The following is a 15,961-nucleotide window of genomic DNA, read 5'->3' as shown; positions in this document are numbered from 1 at the left end:
GCTTGAGCCCAGGAGTTGGAGGTTGCTGTGAGCTGTGATGCCATGGCACTCTACCCAGGGGGATAGCTTGAAGCTCCATCTTAAAAAAAAAAAAAAAAACATAAGGACTAGAAACAAAAACCTCATAAAGAATGAATGAAGATAAATACATTCAGAAAAGAAATCAGATGACTACTGCAACAAAGTATTAAACAATAATAATAGTAATGATGCAAAGCAAGGAAGTATAAGGCTTCTTTGTAGAAATGTCTGTGCAGACATTTTGCCCATTTTTAAATTAGCTTATTTGGTTTTGTGCTACTGAATTGTATGGGTTTACTAAATACTTGGATATTAACCCTTTATTGGATATATAGTTTTGCACATTTTTTCCCATTTCATTGGTTTCCTTTTCATTTTATATTTTTACTAATATTAATTTATGAGGTTATAATTAAACTGATTTTTATTTTTTATAAGTCTGCTTAATATGTATAACTTAATATTTATCATTTTAGCTGCAGTCATACGTCACCTAACAACAGCATTATGTTGTGAGAAATGTGTTAAGTGATTTTGTTGTTTTATAAACATCATAGAGCACACTTTTACACACCAAGATGGTGCATCCTATACACCTAGGCTGTATGGTACACAGCCTATGGCTTTTAAGCTACAAATACATACAGCATGTTACCATACTGAGTACTGTGGGCAATTGTAATACAATGGTGAGGATTTGTATACCTAAACACATCTAAACTTACAAAAGGTACAGTAAATATTTGATACTATAATTGCATGGGTCCACTGTTGCAAATATAAAACAACAGAACCTCCATAGCTGACCACTTACTACATTGACCACCTCCTTAAGTTGACCTAATTTTCACAGACCAGATAAGCATCACATATACTTCTCAGTACAGCAGGCCTAGTTCCTTATGTTAACCACCTCTGTATGTTGACCAATTGGAAGACATGGAGAAAAGGAGTTTTGTAAAAAGAATTGAAGCTCTATTGCATATTCCACCTTTCATTTCAAGCAAAAGGATTTCGTGAATTAGCCTGGAGTGCTTAATATAAGCATCCTCTGCCACTGGAAGACCTAGAGGTCCAGCATCTATTCATCCCTGTGCGATCCACATCGTGATTTACCCTGTAGCTGCTCCAGTGACAAAGCAAGAAGAAAACTCTTGAGTTGCATATGCAGTGCATTCCCAGAGAATGCATAGATCTCCCTTCAACAACAAGGGGGAAAGTTGGCTTTCAGTGACCTTAGGCCATGTCAAAAACCACCTAAAGAGTTGAAACGCATCTCAGAAGAAAGAATCTGAAAGTGCTAATGGGTTTTATGGACCTTAAAAAGAAGAGATAAACGAGATGTATTAGCCTCTGTATGAAAACTTGTCTTAAGTAAAATATTCCTAGCATTTATAAGAAATGGACTCATTTGTTAACAGCTGTAGAGCCCAGAAGAGAACACAGATGCCAGTCCAGGGTAACAATGCCAATCAAAAGAGAACTCTTGCTTACCTCCTCCCTCCCGGGAGGGCCACACACAGGATTTGTAAGACGAGAAATAAAAGGATGAAATGCTAATTAGGAGAAGCCTCAACTTTATAGCAAATTTGGGTATTTGTCATTATGAAGAACAGAACATTTTGATTGCTATATTGAGACTCTAGCTGTGACTTCTAATGACTGTTGAAACTTATTAATTACCTAAAAAAGACCAAAGATGTCATGAGGTCTTCTCGAGTTTTCATTCAGGGGCAAGGGAAGAGCTAATTCCATATTTTACATTTAAAGGGCAATCAAGATGAGTGGAGTCAAAAATAGGATTGCCTGGGGATTACATCCCACAGATTGTTCTTATTAAATATGAAGATTATACAAGAACCTATGAATGATATATAAAACCACAAGTACAGAGGTAAATATTAGATATAGGAATCTAAATCATAATGCTGCTATACAGAAATACACTATAATGATTAAGGAAAGAATAACGCTTATTTACAAGCTTATAAAAACATGTAAAATAATGACAGATTTATCCAAGAGGGTAATTGAAATGAAAATATGATAAAAGCTTATTATGAGCTCTATTTCAAGCTCTTCATGGTGTCCTTTTAAGTTGTTTAATTTTAACAACTCTATTCCTTTCAGGGTAAACATTGTGATTTCAGAAACATTTCATAATCTATCCAACATGTAAAATCACATTAACATAATGCCTGACTAAATCTGATTTTTGAAAATTTTTATATTCATTATAGACAAGAAAATGTACTCCAAAGGAATTAGAAATTATCACATTATGTATTACAGCCATTTATTCGTGGAAATGGAGCATGAAATAAACTATTTAGTTCATTAGCTCAAGTAGGAGAGCACTGTTCAAGCATGTTGTCCATTAATCATTGATAACCGAGGTTGGTGTGCAGACATGCATGACTGCTAATGTGTCTAAATAATGTAGAAGCCTCTTCATAAAAATCATAGTATATGCAACTTTTATGTGTGATTTATCACAGTACCCTTGGCAGAGCCCACAGGAAGATCTTAGAATGGAGATTAATTAAGGAGTAAAGTTTTATATGTTTTCATAAAACAGATGTTGAAAATGTCAAATATTTTCCCTGCTTCCCTTTTTCTCTTAGAATATTTCCAAACATGAAATTTGGAAAATTATCTGTGTGACTTTACTCCCTTTTGAAACCATGGTCCACCCTGTTACTGATAAAATCTTGTAACAAATAATTGATGCCCAGTGAGTAATCATCTCCTTAATGATATTAAATGGGAGAAACTTCAAAAGAAATCTTGTGCACAGTGTGTTCAAAGAATCATTTTCCTCAGTATTGGAATACTAAGGGTATTTAACTTTAAGGCTTTAGCTTTAACTTAAAGGTATTTTCTTCCCTAAGGTTACCTATAATTTATAATATTAACTCTGCCACTTAGTCGCCCTCAGTGCCTGGTTGTTGTCAGCATTCAGTCCTCACAGGGTTGGGGTCTTAAAGTTCTTGTCAGAATCCTTAGGAAGCACATCTCATAGTGCCCCCTGATAATAATTTCTGGGGGTATGGGAGTCACTCAGCTCACCCCAAGAATGAATTCCCAAGCTCATTAGGCACCAGAGCCTTCAGTGCACTAGGACCCTGTGGACCTTTCTCTTGCATGACTTTCCCACAATGGCAGCCCAGCTAGCACCCCACCAGGTATTTAAACCCATTGCTGGACACTGAGTTCACCCACTGTCTAAGCCCTCCAAGGAAATTTTAATACACAGTCCAGCCCCAAATCGAAAATCTGTCCCATCTATAGTCCTCTGTAGGAGGGCTGGCCGGCTAGTCCTGCCTGTTCCCATGCACTCACCTTCTGTTTGGGGTGTCCTGAGCTCCTAACCCCCTGGCTGGCTCCTCTAATCCACCACTGCCTCAGTGTGCCCGGAGTGATGACTCAGATAGGGTCCCCCTGCCAGAGAAGGTTAGGGTTTTTTTTCTCACTGCTTTGCTGGAGACACTAGTAGGGAGATGTTTCATGTCCCATCTTCCTCCCTCTCCACACTCTGATTTGTAACAGCACAATTTTTTTTTTTTTACTTCATATAAGTGTGCTTGTATAAGTGTTTCTTCCTTTACTTAACATGTTTGTGTGATTGAAGAAAGTGAATAAGAAGAAAACATATGTGAGGAGGAACCAATAGAAAAATTCAGGCATCATGAAAAACCAAAAGAGTAAACCCCCAAGAGACCTTTAATCTTTTCATGCAAAACCATTTTCAGCCCAGAATTCTGTATCCTGCTAAACTAAGCTTCAAAATTGACGGAGATATCAAATCTTTTGCTGATAAAGGGAATTGATGAGAAACTGGAAAAACAGAACCAAAAAATGGATGAAAGACAGAAAGAATATAGAAGGGATATCACAGGAGGTAGACAGGTTGACTTCTCAGCAGCACACCCCATGTCAATCCAGGCGTATTCAGGGGAAAGCACACAGATGTGCAATCCCTGGTGCTCATCAAGACCACAGAAGATGAAAAGAGCCTGGAGGAGCCTGGACAGGATAGACTCAGTGTGCTGAGAGTCAACAAGTGGGACGAGCTAAGTCCTTTGAACTCCTAATCCACACTTAGATTAGGAAACCTGGCTTACTTCCTCTGTAAAGATAGAACTGGTTTTCCCTTCCCCCTTTCTAAATATGCCATCAGCTGTTTGTTAGCAAACCCTTACCTTTTGCCCAGCCTCTTTCTCTATCCAGTCTTCTGGGGACTTGGGATTCTTTTAACCCTATCATTTGGCATTTTGGCATTTTGCATATGTCCTTTCATTAGAAATCAATAAAAGCCTTCTAAAGAAGACAGAGAATTGCTGTATTGTCTGAGCCTGCTGCTTGCCCTCAGATAATGTATACCTCTCCCCCGGCATTCTCAGTGTTCTAAACTGGCATAGATTATTTATCCTTGGCATCATTTTCCAGTCAGCCCTCAAGCCTGGTTGGAGTCTATGCTTCATGACCTCTGACAGGATATGGCAGAGCTTAAGGAAAGGAAGGACTCAATCAGGAAGCTTAAAGATGTAACAGAAAGTATCAACAATAGACTACATGATGGAGAAAGAAGAATCTCAGAGCTAGAGGATAAAGTTCATGAGCTAACCCAGATAGTTAAACAGGCAGAAAAGAAGAGAGAGAAAGCAGAACATTCACTCAGGGAATTATGGGACTTCACAAAGCATTCAAACATATAAATTATAGGTGTCCCTCAAGGGGAAGAAGAACATCCCAAAGGAATGGAAACCCTTCTGGAGGATATCATAAAAGAAAATTTCCCAAGATTCACTAAAGATTTCAAAACACTCCTTTTGGAGGGTTGTAGAACCCATCTCCAAAAAAACAGCATCATCAAAACACATTGTAATGAATCTTTCCAAAGTCAAGACAAAAGAGAAAAATCAGCAAGCAGCCTGGAGTAAGCAGCAACTGACCTATAGAGTCAGATCCATCAGGGTGACAGCAGACTTCTCAAATGAAACTTTCCAACCCAGAAAAGAATGTTTGTCTACCTTTAATCTTTTCATGCAAAACCATTTTCAGCCCAGAATTCTGTATCCTGCTAAACTAAGCTTCAAAATTGATGGAGAAATCAAATCTTTTGCTGATATGCAAACACTAAGAAAATTTGCTTCATCAAAACCAGCTCTACTGAAAATATGTAGAGCTATTCTCAACATTGAACATCACAATGGACCACTAGAAAAGTAAACACCCAGAAACTAAGAGACAAAATCTAGTTTCCACAATGGCACAAAGGATAAAACTAAGCAGTGCAATCCCCATTAAAATACCAACATCATATTTTGAAGAACTGAAAAAAATAGTACTTCATTTTGTATGGGAAAAAACCCTGCATAGCCAAGGCTACTGTTAGTAATAAAACAAAGCTTTCCACCAGACTCAGGATATATTACAAGTCCACAGTGATCAAAATAGCACGGTACTGGCACCAAAATAGAGACATAGACATATAGAACAGAATAGAAAACCAAGAGATGAAACCAATCCCTTATTGCCATTTGACCTTTGATAAACCAAATAAAAGCATACAGTGAGGAAAAGAATCCCTATTCAATAAGTGGTGTTAGGAGAACTGGATAATCACATGTAAAAGACTGAAACTGGATCCATACCTTTCACCACTTACAAAAATCGATTCAAGATGAATAAAAGATATAAATCTAAGATAGGAAATGATAAAAGTCCGAGAATAAATTGTAGGAAAATCTCTTGAAGATGTTGGTCTGGGGAATTGTAGGAAAATCTCTTGAAGATGTTGGTCTGGGGAAAGATTTTATGATGAAGACTTTAGCAGCAATCACAACAACAATAAAAATTAATAAATGGGACTTAATTAAACTGAAAAGCTTCTGCACAGCTAAGGAAACAACAATTAAAGTGAATAGACAACCTTCAGAATTCAAAAAGATATTTGCAGAGTATGAATCTGACAAAGGATTGATAACTAGGATCTATAGCAGCAGTTTTCAACCTGTGAGTCACAACCCACAGGAACTGTATTAAAGGGTCATGGCATTAGGATGGTTGAGAACCACTGATCTATAGAGAATTCAAATTAATCAACAAAAAAAGGAGTTAACAATCCCATCTACCTATCACTGAGCAAAGGACATGAGCAGAACCTCTCTGAGGAAGACAGAAGAATGGCTAACAAACATATGAAAAAATGCTCATTGTCCCTAATCAAAGAAATGCAAATCAAAACCACCCTCAGATATCACCTAACCCCAGTAAGATTAGCCCACATCACAAAATGCCAAAGTTGCAAATGCTGATGTAGATGTGGAGAGAGGGGAACACTTTTACACTATTGGTGGGACTACAAACTAATATGGGCTCTTTGGAAAGAAATATGTAGAATCCTCAAAGAACCCAAATTGGACCTCCCATTTGACCCTGCAATCCCACTACTAGGCATCTACCCAGAAGAAAAAAAATCATTTTATCATAAGGACATATGCACTAGATTGTTTACCACAGCTCAATTTACAATCACCAAGATGTGGAAACAACCTAAATGCCCATCAACTCAGGAGTGGATTAACAAGCTGTGGTATATGTATATCATGGAATATTATTCATCCATAAAAACGATGGTGACATCACATCTTTTGTATTAACCTGGATGGAGTTGAAACACATTCTTCTCATAAAGTCTCACAAGATGGAAAAGCAAATATACAATGTACTCAATACTAATATGAAGCCAGTAGACAATCTAATTCACTCCCACATAAGATTTCTCCTACTCATTTCAATTAAAGTTGGGGACAGGGGAACTGGAGGAAGGGGTTGGGGAGGGTTTGGGGTGTTCCCACTGAATTAGTATAGTGTAGCGGTGTATGGCACACCTTTTGTGTGCAGGACATAACTACAAGAGGGACTCTACCTAATAAATTCATATATTATGTCTTGGTTGGTTGTACACTCCCATTAACCTGAAATGTAAAAAAAAAAAAAAAAAAAAATAGCAAAACAAAGAAAAGAAGTCAGAGTGTGGTCACCTTCAGTGGAGATACCAGTGATGGGGATGATTAGTGACTAGACAGGAACGTGGGAGGTTTCCAGGCTGCTGCTGCTGCTGACAATCTATTTTGTGAGCTCGTGAAAATTTGGCAAGTTGTACACTTATGTGCTGTTTTCTATATGTATGTTATACCTCAATAAAATGCTAATTATAACCCTGAAGAAGGACAGGACACAGGTGTCCTGCAGCAAAGGACAACAAATAGAACAAAGAGGGGACACACCAGCTGAAGGCAGCAGCTTCCCCCAGAAAAGAAGCAACGTACAATTGTCCTTCATGGAATTAGATAATGCTCTCTGCGTGTTCAACTTCATTTTCTGATAGTTGAGGAATGCTTGTAATTGAGGAAATACTGGCCTTTCTTGGGAGCATCCTTCCCAGGTTTATTGTGACACAAGGTGGAGACATGAGAAATGTGATATTTAAAAAGGTAACCCCACAATGTCCTCTGGGTTTCAGGTACCCTAACCCGAAAATTTATTTTGATTTTAGCACAAGTAATTTTACAGTATCTATTTTTTATATCTCATTTGAACAGACCTAGCCTGCATGATGTTTGCTTTCTCTAAATAGGTATAAACCACCTCCTACGTTCTGCTGGCTGTGGAATTTAGATATTCACCAAAATTTGCTACCTCACTTTTCTCTGAGCTGGTGCTTGTCTGATCCCAGTTCAACCCCATACTTCAGCTCCTATTTCTTCGCCTGGGTTTCGTCTTACATGACTGGCTTTGAATATGTTTTTGGCTTCATTTCAACACTCTCTTTCAAGACTGAATTTTATGTCTTAAATTTGACTGATAAGGTTTCCATTCAGATCTGGGTTTCAGATGTAACTCTCAATACTCCAAATGATCGCCAAGCCCATTTTCTACCGCCCCATCCTATCAAAAGAACCAGACTGGGAAAGGAAACATTTGTCCTGACAAATTCTGAAGGACACTTGAATAGCCTTTGCTCTAGATTTTGATATGAAATAATTCACCAGGGGGAGGGAGAGGGGCGGAGGGAATGGGCGGAGGGAGGAGGATTCGAGGGTTCACTTCTGTGGTTTATCTTACAAGGGTACAAGTGAATCTTTCTATGAGTAGAATATGAACGTTTTAACACAATAACAAAGAAAATGACATGAAGGCTATGTTAACCAGTTTGATGGAAGTGTTTCAGATTGTGTGTGAAAACCCCACACTGTACCCCAGCAGCGCATTAATGTACACAGTTACTATTCAATTAAAAAAAAAAAGAAAGAATTCACCAATTCATATATACTAATAAGAGGTCAGAAGGAAGTAATAATTGTTAATTTCAAGAAAAATAATAATTAAGTAACACTTAATCGACCTTTACTATGTACTTGGGACTGACTTAATGTTGCTATGTGAGTTACATGATTTAAGTCTCAAAACCGACAAAGATTCTCTCCTCAACCAAACTTGGGTCAGGCTCCCTGAGCCCTCTTCTTGTCTGTGCCTGTGCCCTGGCCCTCATCCTGTCTCTACATAGCCCAACTGTAGCAAAAATCCTGCTAAACCAGTTAGTGAAAATCTCCCTATCCTTAATATCCGATCACCCTTGCTATCTGATCAAGTTTATAATTCCCCACTTTTGATGTATAAATCCTTGGTTTGTCTCCAGCAAGAATCCCATTAGACCAGTGTAACAAGAATGCCCTGCCCTTGACAACTCCTCTTAGTAATTTTCCACTCACTACCTTTTCACCCCTTTTTGACTTTAACATTACTACTGCCTTTGTCGTGTTCCAAGCGAGTTCACTTGTTCCTCCTTTTGCAAGAGTCTTGAGTCAAGTCTTCCTTTCAGTGCATACCAGACTAAGTTTTCTTTACTACAACAACTCTAAGAGGCATATAAATTTGTATTTACATTCTACCAAGGGAAAATTGAAGCTTACAAAATTGAAATAAAACATTTAAGTACACACAGTAACAGCCAGGATTTGAAGCCAGGCACTTTGACTTCAGAGCCTGAGCTCCCAGCCACTGTATTCTACAGGAAAGCACTATCCACCTTCAAATTATGTTTCAGCCACAGAAAGAGTTCAATTGGGGTCATGTTTGACTAGACGTTTATGGCTTATGAAGGTGTAGGTTAGCAGGAGAGAAGCAGACTAAGTTCATCGTTCTCAGACAACCTCTTTTAGGGAAAATGATGCTACATGAACTTCAATGGCAACAGAATTTAGTGCCGTGGAAACTCAGCAAGTGAGAATAAAGGGGAGAAATGCTGTGTTCACAATACCCAGAGATAGTAAAACCTTCAAGGGTTTTATTTTTGTTGACAAAATGTATACTCTGCTGCTGAGAATTTTAATGAGAGAAAATATATTAGCTTTTACTCATAAATCGGTGAAACCCACGTTAGGGGCCACTTTCGTTATCTTTCATTAGATACATTGCAGTTCTTTTCCTGTCTGTGCTAGACAATCCAGCAGGTTAAAACAATTCCATGTTTTTGAAGGTCAAGTTTGAGGTTGGAGTAATAGGCTTAAGAGTTCAACTACCTACAAGAAGAACAGAAAGAATTTTAGTCCCACTGAAGATGCCGACCAGTCTCAAAACCGAAAGCAGCAACAGCAGGTGCAGTTCCTGCAGCATCAGCTGTGAAGAAATGGGCCGCCTGAGGGAGAGGTTTGCAGCAGACAAAGAGGAAACGGGGGAGGGGCCGGGAAGATGGAGAAAATTAGTGTTCTTGGCCCATGACTGCTAAGGCACAAAAGCCAAGTTCACAGGTCTGAAGAATCCCCAGAAAACTGGTGGGGCTTAGGGCATTTCTAAAGTCTTGGAAGAACTTCTCTGAACCTGAAGAATATGTCCTTCTTCCATGTTCCAGGGCACAGGAGGACATGAAGACTTGCATCCCCAAATGTGGACAGGGCTGGGCCTTCTCCCTTTCCCCCTTTCTCCCCTTTGGCCATGCAGTTCTCATGGTTTAGCTAGGAATATGACCCACCAGCTGGAGGCTGCATTTCCCAGGTTCCCTTACAGCTGGTCATGCTGCAAAGTTCATGCCAGTGGAACCTAACCCAGGGATACACCCAACTTCTGGCGCTTGCCCTTCACACTGGTGGGAGTGCTCTGCTTCTGGCTCTTTTTCTGTCCGTCTTCCTCCAGGGTTGGAACACGGGCAGGGTTCTGGCAAGCCAGCTGCTACCGAGTCGACCAGGATCCCACCCTGGGATGGTAGCTGTCAAAGGATGGTTCCCAGATCAGCAACATCAACATCTCCCGGATAACTGTTAAAAATACAAATTCTCAGTATTCATTCATGTGAGTCAGAAGCTCTGAGGTGGAAGCCAGCAGATCTGCCAGGTAATTCCAACATATTATAAAGTTTGCCAGCCACTTGTCTAATGACTAGAAGAGCAATAAGACCAAAGGAACCAAGGTCTGTGGATGATCTCAGGGAGCAGAGCCTCCTGCCCACCCTGGTTTGCCCACCTACTTCTCAACCGTAATAGAGACCCATATTTTGAGGTCTTTTTATTCTAGCAACTTAGCCAGTATGCTAATTAATACAGGGCCTAAATCAAAGTTGTTGGCCCAGCTCCAGTCAACAAACCAAGGAGACTGTAGGTGTTTTTGGCAATGCAGCCTTTATCTAGTCCCAAATAGGGCTCTGTATCCATTCCAGTTATTTCCACAGCCTACTGAGACAGATCTGGGAAACAATTCTTCATCATCTTGAAAATAATCCTGGGCGTTGTTTCCAACATAAACCCAGACACACTGTTTCAAAGTCCCAAAATGAGTGAGAGGGGAACAAAGGTAACCTTGGTAATCAATTTCAGGTGGGGATCAGCTCCTGTGTCCAGGTAGGTTTTCTCAGGTGAGAAGAACCAGGACTTTCCCTGGCTTTTCTTTTAATGCCTGGGCTGCCACTATGACAGGTACAACTTCAGCCAACCTGTACCACCTATATTTCAGAGGACAGTGACCTGCACTCAACCCCACTTTGATGGTTCAGTTCCAAACCTCGCAGGTAAACTGAACACCACTCGAAGACCAGTCTCTGCAGCATTCATGAGCTATTCAGAAAGTTTACCAGGATCTGTACCTTCTGTGCTCCTCTATTCAACAAACATTTACAGACCAGCTACATTGCTAAATACTAGGAATTAAAGAATGAGTGATAGACTATCCTCCTCTCAGAAACCTCACAGTATGGCTAGGAGGACAGCCAAATTAAAAAAAATTAAAAGTACATACTGCTGATAGGATAGTGCAGTAATGGCTGGTATGTTTGTTTGAAAATGTAATTTAGGAACACAGTAAATCATAAGGGCAATGAATACAGTAAAGCCTTAGGGCAAAAAGCACCAGACCAAAGATCAAGGCAGGTATTTTATAGATAATGACATCTGGGCTGAGTCTAGAAGGAAGATCAGGAATGAACCAAGTGAAGAAGGTAGATAAAGTCATTCCCAGGACAAAGGGAACATGTCTAAAATCACAAAACAGAACAAGTTCAGAATCTTACAAATGGTTAGAATGGCTACAAGGTATTCACATGCAAGCATAGAAGGGAATAGAGCAGGACAGGTAAGGATGAAGAGATGGTAAGGTAATTATCTAATTTCAACTTTATCCTGAACAAGACAGGGGACACTTAAGTAGGAGATTGACATCACTATGCCTGAAAATAAAATTTAAAATAGAATACAGCAATGGGATTCCTAATAGAGGAAGGGAAATAAGTTAGGAGGCAACAACATTGACTTGGATAAGGTACAAAGCATTCCTGAAACTAAACAAGGTGAGCGGAAATGGGGGAAAGAGATTAAAGAGATAATAAACAGACAGACTCTAAGATTTAGAGAACATGGCTCAAGGGACAAGTGACAGCCAAGATATCTCCCAGCATGTGCAGCTGACTGGATGGTGCTTCACTTGTTGAGATAGAGAGTACAATAGAAAAATAGATTTAAAGGATCAAGTGGAAATCTTGGACAGTTACTACTCTGAAGTTGATGCATCTGGCAAAGGGATAGAGCTATGATTTTTCTTCTTTGCAAAGAGTACTAGTGCCCTGAAAATGTATAAAAAAGGACTTGCTGCATCCCCTGCGCAGGCTGGAGGACTTTAGGCTTAAAACCAAATGGGCTACCAATTAATAGCAGGATTAGAGGCACCAGGCAGTAGTACACTCACCATCACAATATGGGACTCTGCTTCCACATCTGAAAATACCTCCCCATGCAGGGTCTCCAAGTCCAGAGTGACAGGAGAAGTGGAACCCAAAAGGACATGCAACAGAACTCAGATGTGAACAGAAGCATGAAAATTTCATGCCTTGAAGCTTCTAAATCAAAGTTGTTGGCCCAAGTCCAGTCCTCTCTCTAGTGGAAAAAGTACAGTGGAAATGAAATCAAGACCACTGCATGAGATGATAATAGTGACTCAGAATTTTCTCCCACTTGCTACGAGGAAAGGGTGCTGATCTTTACCCATTCATGGCCATCAATACTCTTTAGTATGTTCATTATTTTCTGGAAGAAACATGTGTTACAAATGTAATTACTGCCATTTGAGTTTAAAACATGGCCACACTCTCGAGTGGCACCTGTGGCTCAAAGGAGTAGGGCACCAGCCCTATATGCCAGAGGTGGCAGGTTCAAACCCAGGCCTGGCCAAAAACTGAAAAAATAAATAAATAAATAAAATATGGCCACACTCTCAATAGGAATCCCCTGTGGATGTAGCTCATGGCATGGAGATGGGTGAAAAGCTTCGTCTGAGGGGCAGCTGGGGCCTCTGGGCCAGTGTCTGGTCCATGACGTACCATACCCCAGCAGTGCATTTTTCTTTATGTATTTGGAGGCACCTATTAGCCTGAGTCCCACTTGGAAATAAAACACACCCTTCCCGTGTTTAAAAGACAGGGGACATATGGGGGAAATACTAGGTAGCATGCAGTACCTTACAAGATAGACACCTACAGAAAGTTGCCTGCAACTTTTGTAAACACAAAACAAAATACCAGCACAATTCCAAGTTTACTGGGTGCAGAAAACTTGCATCACATTTTCCCCTGGGTGTCTGAGTTAACCAAAGCCCCCAAATTACCCCCTAAGAAGCTCTAAAGTATACTTGTAGAAAAAAGGACTTGCTGCATCCCCTGCGCAGGCTGGAGGACTTTAGACTTAAAACCAAATGGGTTACCAATTAATAGCAGGATTAGAGGCAAGTTGTTTACTTTTGGATATACACCTACTAGAAGAATTGCAGGATCTAACAGCAGGTCAATTTTTAGATCCCTGAGTGTTCTCCAAACTTCTTTCCAAATAATCACTTTGCAAAAAAGATATTTGCACCAGATTATTCATTGCAGCTCAATTCATAATAGCCAAGTCATGAAAGAAGCCCAAGTGCCCATCAACCTATGAATGGATTAATAAATTGTGGTACATGTATACCATGGAATACTATGCAGCCTTAAAAAAGATGGAGACTTTACCTCTTTTATGTTTACATGGAGGGACCTGGAACATATTCTCCTGAGTAAAGTATCTCAAGAACGGAGGAAAAAGTATCCAATGTACTCAGTACTTCTATGAAACCTACTTATATTTACTCACACTTTGTTATGAAAGATAGAACACAACTATAACCCAGGATGAAGGAGAGAAATGGAGTGGGAATGGAGGGGTAGGGGGAGGTTTGATAGAGGGAGGGTAAACAATGGGACCACACCTATGGAGCATATTGCAAGGGTACAAGTCAAATCTGTCAGGTGTAGAACATAAATGTCTTAACACAATAATCAAGTAAATGAGGCAAAAGCTAGGTTGATTAGTTTGATGTAACCACGTCATATTGTATTAAAAAAAATCAACACATTGTACCTTACATATGCATAAATATATTTATGATCTAAAAAAAAACAGATAAAGATATACTGTTTCAAAAAAAAATAGTTTCTTACCTAAAAGTGCTCTTATTGGGGGCTTTATTCTCTCATGAGTGGACAAGATCAGTCACTCCTATGTGGAACACTACCTGACATCCTGTATAACACAGAACCCCTCCCACTAAGTTTACCTTTGATTTAATGTGACACCTCCTTTCATCCACACTAAGGCTTCCAAGCAAGGTGTTTTGGGGGCTCTCACTTTCTTTATCTCCCTCAGCAACAAAGACTGTGAGGAAACTGTTAGAAGCATTCCTTCAGCAGAACAAAGGGCCACAAGAGAGCATCCAAAAAGAAGGGCTTTGAGGAGTTTTCAATATAAAGAAGGGAAAATCTGGCTATTAAACCAGTATCTCCATTCCATTCAATCCTCAAAAAAAGTACTTCCTAGGCCTCAGTGCAAATATCTGTTAAATCTGGAACCCTATAAAATGGAAACTTTTCCACATTTCTGGAATCTTTTCTCTCTTCCATTGATTTTTTTTCCCTGTCAAACCTGACAACAGCATGCTATGGTATGCCCACCTTCTTGACTAGTGAATGATGGAGACTGAACATCACGCCATCCAGTACATCCTGAATCACTAGAGATGGCTCCAGTACCTCGCTAGTGGGAAGGTAGGTAGGTCCTAAGCTCATCCTCAAGTTAGAGGGGGCATTCCCCAAACCCAGGTTGGCACCACACACTGGAAATAACCTGGAACAAGGAGCATATAAATATATCAGAGACCCCAGAGGACACCATCGGTCACCATACCTAAATATATCAGAGACCCCAGAGGACACCATTGGTCACCATACCTGGGGTAGCACCTACCAGACTCCAAAATTAGCTTGATCCCTACCCCAAACTTTGGATATAGCTTTACCATATATATATATATATATATGTATATATATATCACTCTACTAAATCCACATCCATTCTCTCCCTCTCTCTTTCTCACACACACACACACACAGAGGTTAATAATCACACCAGCACTATAAGATAAGCTGACTCTCCTTATACTCATGACCCACTCCCAGATCCCCTTTGTCCCACTTCATTGACCTTAGCTCTTGCATTAACAGAACCCTTTCTTCATTTTTTAAGAAAGTCAGAATACATAAATAATTTATGAAACATTCCAAGAACACAACCACCATAAAGCAGTCGCTTGATGAAGAGGCAGTCTAGTGTCATGGTGTACAGCAAGGACTGTAAAGTCATTCAGGAATTCAAATTCCAGCCTTAGCACTCACTAGCTGTGTGACCTTGGAGAAATTACTAACTTCCCTGTGACTGTTTCTTCCTCTGCTGCATGCGGGTATTAACAGAACCTGCATCATGGATTTCTTAGGAGGATTATGGGTCTGAGCATGTCTAAAGTGCTGAAAACAAAGCCTGACACATAGTGCATGTAATATAAAGTGTTAGCCCTTGTTGTTGCAGTCTTATACCACCTCCTAAGGGTGAATCCTGCCTCCTAAGGGTGGATCCTGCCTCCTAAGGAATATACTGTTTCCTAAGGGTGAATCCTGCCTCCTAAGGTATATACTGTCTCCTAAGGGTAGATTCTGCCTCCTAAGGGTTATACTGTCTCCTAAGGGTGAATCCTGCCTCCTAGGGTGAATCCTGTCTCCTAAGGGTAGATCCTGCCTCCTAAGGGTAGATCCTGCCTCCTAAGGGTTATACTGTCTCCTAAGGGTGAATCCTGCCTCCTAGGGTGAATCCTGTCTCCTAAGGGTGGATCCTGCCTCCTAAGAGTAGATCCTGCCTCCTAAGGGATATACTGCCTCCTAAGGGTAGATTCTGCCTCCTAAGGGTTATACTGCTTCCTAAGGGTGGATCCTGCCTCCTAAGGGATATAGTGCCTCCTAAAGGTAGATTTTGCCTCCTAAGGGTTATACTGCCTCCTAAGGGTAGATCCTGCCTCCTAAGTGTAGATCCTGCCTCCTAAG

This window comes from Otolemur garnettii, unplaced genomic scaffold (assembly GCF_000181295.1).
Source record: "Otolemur garnettii isolate 467f Iridium unplaced genomic scaffold, OtoGar3 scaffold00054, whole genome shotgun sequence".
NCBI lineage: Eukaryota > Metazoa > Chordata > Mammalia > Primates > Galagidae > Otolemur > Otolemur garnettii.
The sequence above is the reverse complement of the archived record's forward strand: the minus strand, read 5'-3'. Positions refer to the sequence as shown.